The sequence below is a fragment of the Carcharodon carcharias genome, chromosome 2 (assembly GCF_017639515.1).
Source record: "Carcharodon carcharias isolate sCarCar2 chromosome 2, sCarCar2.pri, whole genome shotgun sequence".
Classification (NCBI taxonomy): Eukaryota; Metazoa; Chordata; class Chondrichthyes; order Lamniformes; family Lamnidae; genus Carcharodon; species Carcharodon carcharias.
In genome coordinates, this window is record NC_054468.1 from 64,004,651 (window position 1) to 64,017,596 (window position 12,946).

At 44.9% G+C, this 12,946-nt stretch overlaps 1 protein-coding gene across 2 annotated transcripts in view; it reads right to left on the reverse strand.

Moving 5' to 3' along the window:
- schip1 (schwannomin interacting protein 1) overlaps positions 1 to 12,946 on the reverse strand; it is an 871,502-nt gene that overhangs the window by 275,555 nt on the left and 583,001 nt on the right. Inside the window, exon 1 of one of the 2 annotated variants that reach the window (XM_041176183.1) lies at positions 5,521 to 5,743. The exons of the other annotated variant lie outside the window; for it this stretch is intronic. The gene's annotated coding sequence lies outside the window, so the exon portion shown is untranslated. Of the gene's footprint in view, positions 1 to 5,520; positions 5,744 to 12,946 lie in introns of those variants that run through there. 2 annotated transcript variants of the gene reach the window in all.

Consider the following 12,946-nt stretch of genomic DNA (forward strand, 5'->3'; position numbering starts at 1 on the left):
CAATAGTACTGAAGACTTGTGCTCCAGAACTTGCCACACCCCTAGCCAAGCTGGTTTCCAGTACAGCTACAACACTGGCATCTAACCAGCTATGTGGAAATTTGCCCAGCTAAGTTCTATACACAAAAAGCAGGACAAATCCAATCTGGCCAATTACCACCTCATCACTCTACTCTCCATCATCAGTAAAGCAATGGAAGGGGTCATCAACAGTGCTACCAAGTGGCACTTGCTTAGCAATAACCTGCTCACTAATACCCAGCCTGGGTTCCGCCAGGGCCACTCAGCTCCTGACCTTATTACTGCCTAGGGTCAAACATGAACAAAAGAGCTGTACTCCCGAGGTGAGGTGAGAGTGACTGCCTTTGACATCAAGGCAGCATTTGACCAAGTGTGGCAATAAGGAGCCGTAGCAAAACTGGAGTCCAGGAATCAGGGGGAAATCTCTCCACCGGTTGGAGTCATACCTAGCACAAAGCAAGATGGTTGTGGTGGTTGGAGGCCAGTCATCTCAGTTCCAGGACATCACTGCAGGAGTTATTCAGGGTAGTGTCCTCGGCCCAACTACTTTCAGCTGCTTCATCAATGACCTTCCTTCCATCATAAGGTCAGAAATGGGGATGTTCGCTGATGATTGCACAATGTTCAGCATCATTCGCGACTCCTCAGATACTGAAGCAGTCCATATCCAAATGCAGCAAGACCTGGCTGATATCCAGGCTTGGGCTGACAAGTGGCAAGTAACATTCATGCCTCACAAGTGCATGGCAATGACCATCTCCAACAATAGAGAATCCAAACATTGCCCTTTGATGTTCAATGGCATTACCATCGCTAAATCCCCTACCCAACATCCTGAGGGTTACCATTGACCAGAAACTGAATGGAACTAACCATATAAATACTGTGGCCACAAGAGCAGGTCAAAGGCTCGGAATCCTACAATGAGTAACTCACCATCTACCTCCCCAAAGCCTGTCCACCAACTACAAGGCCCAAGTCAGGAATGTGATGGAATACTCCCCACTTGCCTGGATGAGTACAGCTCCCACAACACTCAAGAGGCTTGACACTGTCCAGGACAAAGCAACCTGCTTGATCGGCACCACATCCACAAACATTCACTCCTTCCACCACCAATGCACAGTAGCAGCAGTGCGTACCATCTACAAGATGCACTGCAGGAATTCACCAAGGCTTCTTAGATAGTACCTTCAAAACCCACGACCACTTACATTTGGAGGACAAGGCAGCAGATATATGGGAACACCATCGTCTGGAAGTTCCCCTCCAAGTCGCTCACCGTCCTGACTTGGAAATATACCGTCATTCCTTCACTGTCGCTGGGTCAAAATCTTGGACCTCCCTTCACAACAGCATTGTGAGTGTACCTATACAACGTGGGCTGCAGCGGTTCAAGAAGGCAGCTCACCACCACCTTCTCAAGAGCAATTAGGGATGGGCAATAAATGCTGGCCCAGCCAGCGAAGCCCACATCCTGTGCATGAATTTAAAAAAAGGACTTGTATTTGACTAACTAGAACACATATTCCTCAAAGGAAACATTTCAGCACTTTGCACTGAAGTTAAAACAAATGATTTGTACTAGGCCTTACAGTTGGGAGGAAGAGGAACAAAAAATAGACAGAAACAGCAGCTTGATCAACTAACTGACTACATTCAAACTGCAGACTGATCACTTGTAGTGCAATTTTTGATAAGAGAGCTTTCATCCTCAATATTTTTTTTTCATTTGTTCATGGAGTGAGGGCATCACTGGCTAGGGTACATTTATTGCCCATCCCTAATTGCCCTTGAGAACTGAGTGGCTTGCTAGGCCATTTCAGAGGGCATTTAAGAGTGAACTACATTGCTGTGGGTCTGGAGTCACATGTAGGCCAGACTAGGTAAGGACAGCAGATTTCTATCCCTAAAGGTGTTTAGTGTACCAGCTAGATTTTTACAACAACTGTTTAATTGTCATCATTAGACTTTTAATTCCAGGTTTCTTATTGCATTCATATTTCACCAGCTGCCATGGTGGGATTCAAATCTGGGTCCCCAAAGCATTACCCTGGGCCTCTGGATTACTAGTCCAGTGACAATACCACTCCACCACCGCCTCCTCCCGACATCCAATGTCTGAATACCAAAATTTGGACAATAACTTGACTTTAGAAACATTCTAGGATCGTCAATTTTGTAATCCTAGAGTAAAAGAACTAGGCATAGGTTTCCCTTACAAATGAGAAGATTTTAAATTGCATCTTAAGCTGCAGAACATAATTGAAATCATGCACTGTTCACGCACAGCCAAAGGGCAACAGACATAGCATATGAAATAACATCGTATTTGTAGTAGCACATGTTAAAGGAAGGTCAAGCTAACCTGGAAAGAGAGAATGACAAATGCCTTTCAGCTCATATCAACTACCTTGGAAAGATTTTGAATTTTCCTAAATGAGTAATTTATAATTGCTGCAATATGTTTCAAAGTAGAGGACTATATATTTCACTTACACGGTTGTTGAAATAATCACGGTCATGATTCAGGGAACCTTTATGCTGCAGCATATCATTTCTGGAAGAGTGAGCACATTGAACACTGACAGACATCAACTGTCCACATACAGTAGGAAGGTGTAGAATTAGCGTCAGGAGATCATTAACTGATGATTCTCCTTTTCTTATCAGCTTTTTAATAGGACACGTGACTAAGTGTCATACATGGTTATAATGAAATGCAGTTTTAAAAAGACAATCAATATTTCCAAATTTAAAAGAAGTGCTTCTCAAATGATTGAATTTGAACAGCTAGATGGTACAAGTGTAATCATCATGCAGCCCAGAGGCTTTGGGCAGAATTTTCCGGTCGGCGAGTGGGGGCGGGACCCGCTTGCTGACGAGTAAACTGTCAAAGACCTATTAAGGCCATTTAAATAGCAATTAATTCAATTAGCTGAGCAGCCCATCCAACCTTAAGATTGGCGGGCAGGCGAAGAGCCCAGGCCGCCTTCACATTTTTCATGAAACCTCATCCACGGGTGGGATGAGGTTTCATGTAATGTTTTAAAAGTCAATAAAAATTTTAAAAATACTTCTTCCATATGTCCCAACTCAAGTGACAGTGTCACATCAGGGGACACGTTTTAAAGCTTTTATTTCCCTTTATTTGAATTTACACATGTCAAACCGATCTCCCTGAGGCACCTTTGTGCCTCAGGGAGATCTCTGCGCTCTGGGTTCAATTGGGTTCACGCCCGCCCCCCACACAAACCCCCGACAGGGGCAAAATTCAGGCCTTTAAATAATGGCTGGAGTCAAAGTAACATTTTCTTTTGTGCACTTGCACATCTTAGAGAGAGAAATGCAAGAATGTACAGATTTAACTTTAGCACTAACATTTCTCAAACCTGGCTGCTCTAACCAAACTAATTCTTTGCAGTCCATCCTTAGCATTAACAATGTGGAATGGCTTGTCACTGACTCCTCCTCCTTCAGGTAGCATGCCCTAAGAGGGCGTTGGCAATCATGGACTTTGATTGGATTGATCCATGATTACGCTTCACAAAGTTCTGTGGTACAAACCGCTGTTGTGGCTTTCTGATGCCTGCTGCAGTATGGCTAACCAGGAAACTCTCCTGCTCTTGCTGCCTTCCATCAGGCATATTGGAAAGATTTACAGTTTGATAATCAATCCATTTGGCCATGTTATGAAAGTACCTTCCATGGCCATCAAGTCCTGAAGCAAGTCTTGAATCCGGAGCTTCTGGTTCAGAGTTGGGGATGCTACCAATGCGCCACAAGACCTCCCTGTCACTCACTACCAATTAATAAGTGTGCCACTTTCTTCATCACTGACATATGTGTTGGAAAGAAAATTGCCATCCACTGTTTTTTCTAATACTAATTTAATCTTTTGCTTCAATTGTTTACTCTATTTCTTTCTGATCTAGTTGCACATCCTTTTTCAATACAAAGTTATGAGCAATAAGTACTAGTCATGTCAAACCACAACAGCAGCACTGAATAAACAAATAAGATAGCCAAGACAATAAACTCAGTAGATGGTTTCCAAATCGTCGTTTGGCAGTACAGAACTTGAGTATTGCTGAAAAAAGAAACATGTCAAAACTTTTCATCAGGGCACTTCGCAAGAACATCAATTCAAGGGGAAAACAACAATTTATAATGTTATTTGAAAAGAGTGCTGACTGGTTGGCAAGTGGACTCTTATTGGTAGAGACATTGCCATCGAGAATGCACCAGTGATGGTGACTGACAGTTAACTGCCAAGCATTCTTTGAAATTTAAACCAGGAAGCTTGACCCTGATTGGTAAAGGCATTGCCCTGAAGAATGAGACAGCAAATGGCTGTAACTTGTTTTGTTTAGCTGAAACAAGCACAATATGTGTATACGTTCTTCCTGTCTGCAAAGAACAAGGCCCCGTGTATTGATATATGTAGCTTCAAACTGCAGTGAATAGGATCATATAATGTTACACTACAGAAACAAGCCACTCAAACAAGACTGTGCCAGTGTGTTTTTCCCATGTGAACCATCAATTCTAATCCCATTCTCCTGCTTGCTCCCTATACACTGTATCATCCCACTTTTTCCAATCCCTGCTTGCCCATTATACCTTGTATTATCCCAGTTAGTCTCACCCTCCTCTCCCACTCACTCCCCATAACTTCTACTGGATTTGTAGTGCAGGTAGTTGTTTGCAATTGCCATTTTCTGAGCACCTAACAGAAAAATCACAGACACTGTCAAAAAAGTACGTCTGTGGAAGATGTAAAGGTGCATTTTATAAACTCAAATTCCTGGTGTTTAATATCGACTGTTAGTTGAAATTTAGCAAGTTCCGGAAGATGTTCCGTGTGGACAGATAATCCTATGGGTCACGTTGACCTTGATTCATGAATTCTGATACATGTGCACAGAGCACGTATCTCTTCCCCAGGGAGCTTGAATTTGTAAAACCCATTCTCTTGCTTAAGCCCTTTGGTTCTTGTGTCTGGGACTGCAGTTACATTACACAAAGAGAACTGAGAATGAATCTGCAGAATCAAGATACATTGGGCTGGATTTTATAATTTTATGCCCCCCAGCAGATGTGCTTTTGGCTGGAGGGGCAAAATACGAGGGATGGCAAGCCCACCGCCTTCCCGCCCAACCCTACCAAATCCCCACAATATGGTGGGGAGGTGGGCGATGAAATCGGCAGCCCACCCACCACAAAACAAAATAACAGGCAATTGAGCTTGTTACCAAGCTAATCGACCTGTGTTTCATGCTGTCCCTGCCTTGAAACAGTTGGCATGGGCAGACAGAGGGGAGTGGGGAAACTGCTTTTGAAAACAATGTTTGGATAAGCGGCAAGGAAGGTGGAGCACAGCATACGGGGGACACCCTCGAGTATCCTCCCTGCCTGACCTTCAAATCCTAACACCCAACATTCTGGACCCCTCTCTAGGCTGCCTGATCCCTCCCCGTCCTAAATCCCAGGACTTACGTGTCTCCGGGATCCATCAACATTCTTTGTGGGACTGCTTGTATTCCCAGCAATGCTCACGACTCAGCCCTGATGCTGCTGGAACTGCTATGGAGCTGCTGGCCAAGCTGACCTGTTGGCGGATCTTGAGGCAAGTTTTTCTCCCGCTCTCAGCCTGCTGGTAGCAATTTATTGCTGTGGGACAGGCGTTTTTTTTAGGTCCATCGACTGCCGGCTGACTCTTGCGACGGTGGTATGGGTGGGGTGGGGGGGGGATGGGGGTTGCGGGCGGCGTGAAATTCAGCCCATTCTGTCTGAGAATTCAGCACAACTCCTTGTCTAAGCTAAATGAATTGAGAGGGACAGGCATTGCTAAAATAACATCCTTGCACAATGAAAAGTGATGCTGGAATTGGTGGATAGATTCAGAACAATAAACAGAGGAAGTTACTGCGTTATCTGAGTTTATCCAGGAATTTTGTTTGATTATACATAATTTTGCTGCTGCCTTCCTGCCATTGCTGGAATCTATGTTTACAATCACTTTGTGCATGAATTGATAGTGAAGGTAGTGATTCCAGAATATTTTAAATTCTAACAGAACATATTCCAGTGATAAATGTTTGACACCAGTGGATTAATTTTATTTTTATTCTGCAGCCAATTCATTCCATATAAGTAATTCATTGTACTTGAAGCTTTTTCTTGCTTTCTACCCTGCTCATTTCAATTGACAGGCAAAAAGTCTTGAGGTTAGCTAAAAAATGAAGCCTTTAATACTGGATGTTCATCAAAACTACGAAGCCGCAATCTGTATTTCTTTCATTTTATGTTATGTAGACCCTATATTAAATATTTGATGGTTAATTAGTTCTTTCAGCAAATGATTTGCAATATTTACATAGAATTACTTAGAATACACAGTGCAGGCCATTCGATCTAATTTGTCTAGGCTACATTTTATTCTGCACAGGATTCTCCTCCCACCTTACTTCCTCTCTCACCCTATCAACATGTCCTGCTAGTTCTTTCTCCCTATTGTACTTATCAAGTTTCCGTTTAAATGCATTTATGCTAATTGTCTCAACTACTTCTTATGGTAGTAAGCTCCACATTCTCTCTACCCTCTGGGCAGAATATTGCCATCGGCATGTGGGGCAGGCCCGATACACTGATGTGTAAAATGATGTGAGATTACATTCAGCGTGCGTCCCGACGTCATTGCGCATCATTTCAATATTTCATTCAGCGGCCGCAAGCCAGAGGTGGCTGCGCACCCGCCGAACTGTCAATGGCCTATCTGTCACATGTTTAAATAAATTTTTACTTTATTTTTAGAAAAGTTTTATTATCTACTTAATCTCCTTGAGGCAGCTCCGTGTCTCAGAGAGATTGCTGCGTTCTTTTGCGCGTAGGCATGAAAGAGCCTTATTTGGCCCGCCCACGTAAAATGGTGGTGCTTAGCCAATTCCAGGCGGTGATTGGCTCCACGCCTTCCCTCGCCCGCTCCCACCCAGCCCGCCCACCATAGGAAAAATTCTCCCCTCTGAGTAAGCAAGTTTCTCCTGAATGCCTTATTGGGTTTTTTAGTGACTTATACTGTGGCCTCCAGTTTTGAACTCCCTTACAAGTGGAAACATTTTGTCTAAGTCTACCCCATTCATAATTTCAAAGTCCTCTATCAGGTCATTTCTCATTTTACTCTGTTCTAGAGATTTGAATCTGTCTTCATATTTTTCAGCAACATAGCTATATTGTTTTTCATTATGTTGTAGCCATTTTATCCTCCAAAATGAGAATAGCTAGCCATAATCCACCCTACTGTAAAGCAAACATGAAAATAATTGTCTGGAATTGGTATGTAATTCATGAGTCTAGCTCTAAAATGCTCCACTTTTGAGGACATTTAAAATAAAAACATCAAGCAGGTAATGCAGATCCATGTGCATTAAGATTCAAACAAAAAAACTGCGGATGCTGGAAATCCAAAACAAAAACAGAATTACCTGGAAAAACTCAGCAGGTCTGGCAGCATCGGCGGAGAAGAAAAGAGTTGACGTTTCGAGTCCTCATGACCCTTCGACAGAACTTGAGTTCAAGTCCAGGAAAGAGCTGAAATATAAGCTGGTTTAAGGTGTGTGTGTGGGGGGCGGAGAGATAGAGAGACAGAGAGGTGGAGGGGGTTGGTGTGGTTGTAGCGACAAACAAGCAGTGATAGAAGCAGATCATCAAAAGATAACCCACCCAGGACTACAGGTATCTCCGGGACATAAAACGTTTCTCGGACTGCTGTTCCCGTCACATTCTGAAATCCACTCTCAGTGCCATGCGCCGCCATATGAACACACTCGACCTCTCCCTCCAGCAGCACCGCCGTACCCTTTTTCAAAGCTGCGCGTGCCCCCAGTTTCATTTTATCCTTCGGCTCATCCGACGCCTCAACAAGAAACTTTTTCTCTTTCTCTCAAGTGCTAAGGAACGCAAGCTCCAACAACTCATCGACACCAACACCCATCTAGGACCCTCCACCCCTGCCTGTCCCTCCGTCCCCACCCCATCTTCCAATCCCAACCCCAGCCGTGTATTCACTATACCCCCTGACCTTCCCCTCTCCGATGCTGAACGTTCAGTGCTCAGCAAAGGACTTAGTTTCATACCCTTACGCCCTCACCTCAATGAATTTCGGGCTCGGCATGATACTGAACTCTTCTTCCGCCGTCTTCGTCTCCGGGCTCACTTCTTTGGGCAGGAGTCCTCTCCCAGTTCAACGGATCCTTTTACCCATCTTCAATATTCTCCCTCCACCTGGACCCCTCCCTCTGGATTCTTACCTTCTCTCGATCTTTTCATTGAGAACTGTCGGCGCGACATTAGTCGTCTCAATTTCTCTGCTCCTCTCACCCATTCTAACCTGTCTCTCTCTGAACTTACTGCACTCCATTCTCTCAGGTCCAACCCTGACATTGTCATCAAACCCGCTGACAAGGGTGGTGCTGTTGTTGTCTGGCGCACTGACCTCTACCACGCGGAGGCTGAGCGTCAACTCGCAGACACTTCCTCCTACCTCTCCCTGGACCATGACCCCACCACTGAACATCAAGCCATTGTTTCCAGGACTGTCACTGACCTCATCTCCTCTGGGGATCTCCCTCCCACAGCTTCCAACCTGATAGTTGCCCAACCTCGGACGGCCCGCTTCTATCTCCTACCCAAAATCCACAAACAGAACTGCCCCGGTAGACCGATCGTCTCAGCTTGCTCCTGCCCCACAGAACTCATTTCTCGTTATCTTGACTCCCTTCTCTCTCCCCTTGTCCAGTCCCTTCCCACCTACATCCGTGATTCCTCTGACACCTTACGTCACATCAACAATTTCCAGTTCCCTGGCCCCTACCGCTTCCTCTTCACCATGGACGTCCAATCCCTCTACACCTCCATCCCCCACCAGGATGGTCTGAGGGCCCTTAGCTTCTTCCTCGAACAGAGGCCCGAACAATCCCCATCCACCACTACTCTCCTCCGTCTGGCTGAACTTGTTCTCACGCTGAACAATTTCTCCTTCAACTCCTCTCACTTCCTCCAAATAAAAGGTGTGGCTATGGGTACCCGCATGGGCCCCAGCTATGCCTGTCTCTTTATGGGGTATGTGGAACATTCCTTGTTGCAGTCCTACTCCGGCCCCCTTCCACAACTCTTTCTCCGGTACATCGATGATTATTTCGGTGCTGCTTCATGCTCTCGTCAGGACTTGGAAAAATTTATTAATTTTGCTTCCAATCTCCACCCCTCCATCATTTTCACGTGGTCCATCTCTGACACTTCCCTTCCCTTCCTTGACCTCTCTGTCTCAATCTCTGGTGATAGACTGTCCACCAATATCCATTACAAACCCACCGACACCCACAGCTATCTCGACTACAGCTCCTCACACCCCACTTCCTGTAAGGACTCCATCCCATTCTCTCAGTTCCTTCGCCTCCGTCGCATCTGTTCCGATGATGCTACATTCAAAAACAGTTCCTCTGACATGTCCTCCTTCTTCCTTAACCGAGGTTTTCCACCCACGGTCGTTGACAGGGCCCTCAACCGTGTCCGGCCCATCTCCCGCGCATCCGCCCTCACTCCTTCTCCTCCCTCCCAGAAACATGATAGGGTCCCCCTTGTCCTCACTTATCACCCCACCAGCCTCCGCATTCAAAGGATCATCCTCCGCCATTTCCGCCAACTCCAGCATGATGCCACTACCAAACACATCTTCCCTTCACCCCCCTTATCGGCATTCCGTAGGGATCGCTCCCTCCGGGACACCCTGGTCCACTCCTCCACCACCCCCTACTCCTCAACCCCCTCCTATGGCACAACCCCTTGCCCACGCAAAAGATGCAACACCTGCCCCTTCACTTCCTCTCTCCTCACCGTCCAAGGACCCAAACACTCCTTTCAAGTGAAGCAGCATTTCACTTGCATTTCCCCCAACTTAGTCTACTGCATTCGTTGCTCCCAATGTGGTCTCCTCTACATTGGAGAGACCAAACGTAAACTGGGCGACCGCTTTGCAGAACACCTGCGGTCTGTCCGCAAGAATGACCCAAACCTCCCTGTCGCTTGCCATTTTAACACTCCACCCTGCTCTCTTGCCCACATGTCTGTCCTTGGCTTGCTGCATTGTTCCAGTGAAGCCCAACGCAAACTGGAGGAACAACACCTCATCTTCCGACTAGGGACTTTACAGCCTTCCGGACTGAATATTGAATTCAACAACTTTAGGTCGTGAGTCCCCTCCCCCATCCCCACCCCATTTCTGTTACCCCCTTTTTTTTTTTCCCAATAAATTATAAAGATTTTCCTTTTCCCACCTATTTCCATTATATAAAATATATAAAAAAAAACCCACTAGAGCTATACCTTGAGTGCCCTACCATCCATTCTTAATTAGCACATTCGTTTAGATAATATCACCAACTTTAACTTTAACACCTATGTGTTCTATTGTACTATTGTTGTTGACATCTTTTGATGATCTGCTTCTATCACTGCTTGTTTGTCGCTACAACCACACCAACCCCCTCCACCTCTCTGTCTCTCTATCTCTCCGCCCCCCACACACACACCTTAAACCAGCTTATATTTCAGCTCTTTCCTGGACTCGAACTCAAGTTCTGTCGAAGGGTCATGAGGACTCGAAACGTCAACTCTTTTCTTCTCCGCCGATGCTGCCAGACCTGCTGAGTTTTTCCAGGTAATTCTGTTTTTGTTTTGCATTAAGATTCAGGCTGTTGTTGATGTACAAAGCATTTGCCCCAAGGGCACTCAGTTTGTCTTTACTGGTAGCCTCATGTAAAAATGCAGCATCCTCCAGTAATCTCATAATTTGCATTTGCCTTACTGTGATGAAAATAAAACAATGATCAAAATAAAATCTTTAATATCAATCTAACCTTCTAATGCACCATCAAATAATGACACTTTTTTGCCAACCAAGTTTAGTTTTCTAAAATTTCTTTCACGGTTTCCATAAAAATACTGTCTCAAATTATTGAGTTGTTATTTGCTGCTCTAAGTCATTTATCCTCTTGGCTGTCAGTTAAACAGCATTGTTGTTGAAGAGAATGACAAGAAAAGATCACCGCTGAGCATTCACAATTGCTGGGGACTATTAGAAGGGAGAAATGTATTTAAATAATACGCATAGTCATGTGGGGTATCTATCTCTTTTCAAGGTTTTTCATTTACCCGTTGTAATTTCCCAGTTTAGGTGAAAAAAATGCAATCTGTCACTGATCCAGATAAATGTGATTTACATCGTGAATCTACTTGAAATACTCAATTTGGTTATTCAAAGCAGGCTACAAAATATTTGTTGTTTTATATTTGACGGAGCAGCAGCAAATGGTCAGTGATGTTCCAGATTTTTTTCAAAATATTAATTCGTGGGATGTGAGCTTCGCTGGCTGGGCCAGCATTTATTGCCCATCCCTAGTTGCCCTAGAGACGGTGGTGGTGAGCTGCCTTCTTGAGCCGCTGCAGTCCATTTGTTGTAGGTACACCTATAGTGCTGTTAGGAAGGGGGGTCCAGGATTTTGATATATCGACAATGAAGGAATGACGATATATTTCCTTGTCAGGATGGTGAGTGACTTAGAGGGGAACTTCCAGATTGTGGTGTTCCCATATATGCTGCCCTTGTCCTTCTAGATAGTAGTGGCCGTGAGTTTGGAAGGTGCTGTCGAAGGAGCCTTGGTGAATCCCTGCAGTGCATCTTGTACATGGTACACACTGCTGCTACTGTGCGTCAGTGGTGGAGGGTGTGAATGTTTGTGGATGTGGTGCCAATCAAGCGGGCTGCTTTGTCCTGGACAGTGTCAAGCTTCTTGTGTGTTGTGGGAGCTGCACTCATCTAGGCAAGTGGGGAGTACTCTATCACTGTCCTGACTTGTGCCTTGTAGATGGTGGACAGGATTTGGGGAGACAGGAGGTGAGTTATTTATTGCACGATTCCAAACCTATTAACTGCTCTTGTAGCCACAGTTTTTATATGGCTAGTCCAGTTCAGTTTCTGGTCAATGGTAACCCCCCCAGGATGTGATAGCAGGGGATTCAGTGATAGTAATGCCATTAAATATCAAGGGGCGATGATTGGATTCTCTCTTGTTGGAGATAGTAATTGCCTGACAATTCTGTCGTGTGAATGTTACTTGCCACTTGTCAGCCTAAGTCTGGATATTGTTCAAGTCTTGCTGCATTTGGACATAGACTGCTTCAGTATCTGAGAAGTCATGAATAATGCTGAACATCATGCAATCATCAGCAAACATCCCCACTTCTGACCTTATGATGGAAGGAATGACATTGATGAAGCAGCTGAAGATGGTTGGGCCGAGGACACTACCCTGAAGAATTCCTCCTTTGATGTCCTGGAGCTGAGATGACTGACCTCCAACAACCACAGCCATCTTCCTTTGTGCCCTCTTGTTACTCCTATGTCTCAGTTACACACTCCTCTGGTTGCATCTACACTGCCAAAATCAAATGGTAGACACAACACTGCTGCAATTCGAACAGGGAACTGTCAAGGAAGTGCAGGTCAGCCAATCAATCTGGCAGTGTTACAGCCCTATACTTGACCTCTACTGTTAATTTGAATGCAGCTTCCCACTGCAAGACTGGGATTGTTATTTTTACCTTCAAATCTCATCACATACTGCAACTTACTCATTTCCAGGATCTCAAAATTTGGAACTCCGTACCACCCTTCCTAATTTCCTTCCTTTTATGATTATCATGTTATCATATTAACTTTAATATGAGCTAATCAGTCCAGAATAACTGATTTCATTCTGTTTACTGGTTTTGACTTCAATGGGCCCTGATTCTTTCTCCTGGGTCAGAAGTTTTTCCCTGTCAGGGGGGTTATGTGGGGTCAGGCACGAAATCAATCAGCGCCCCC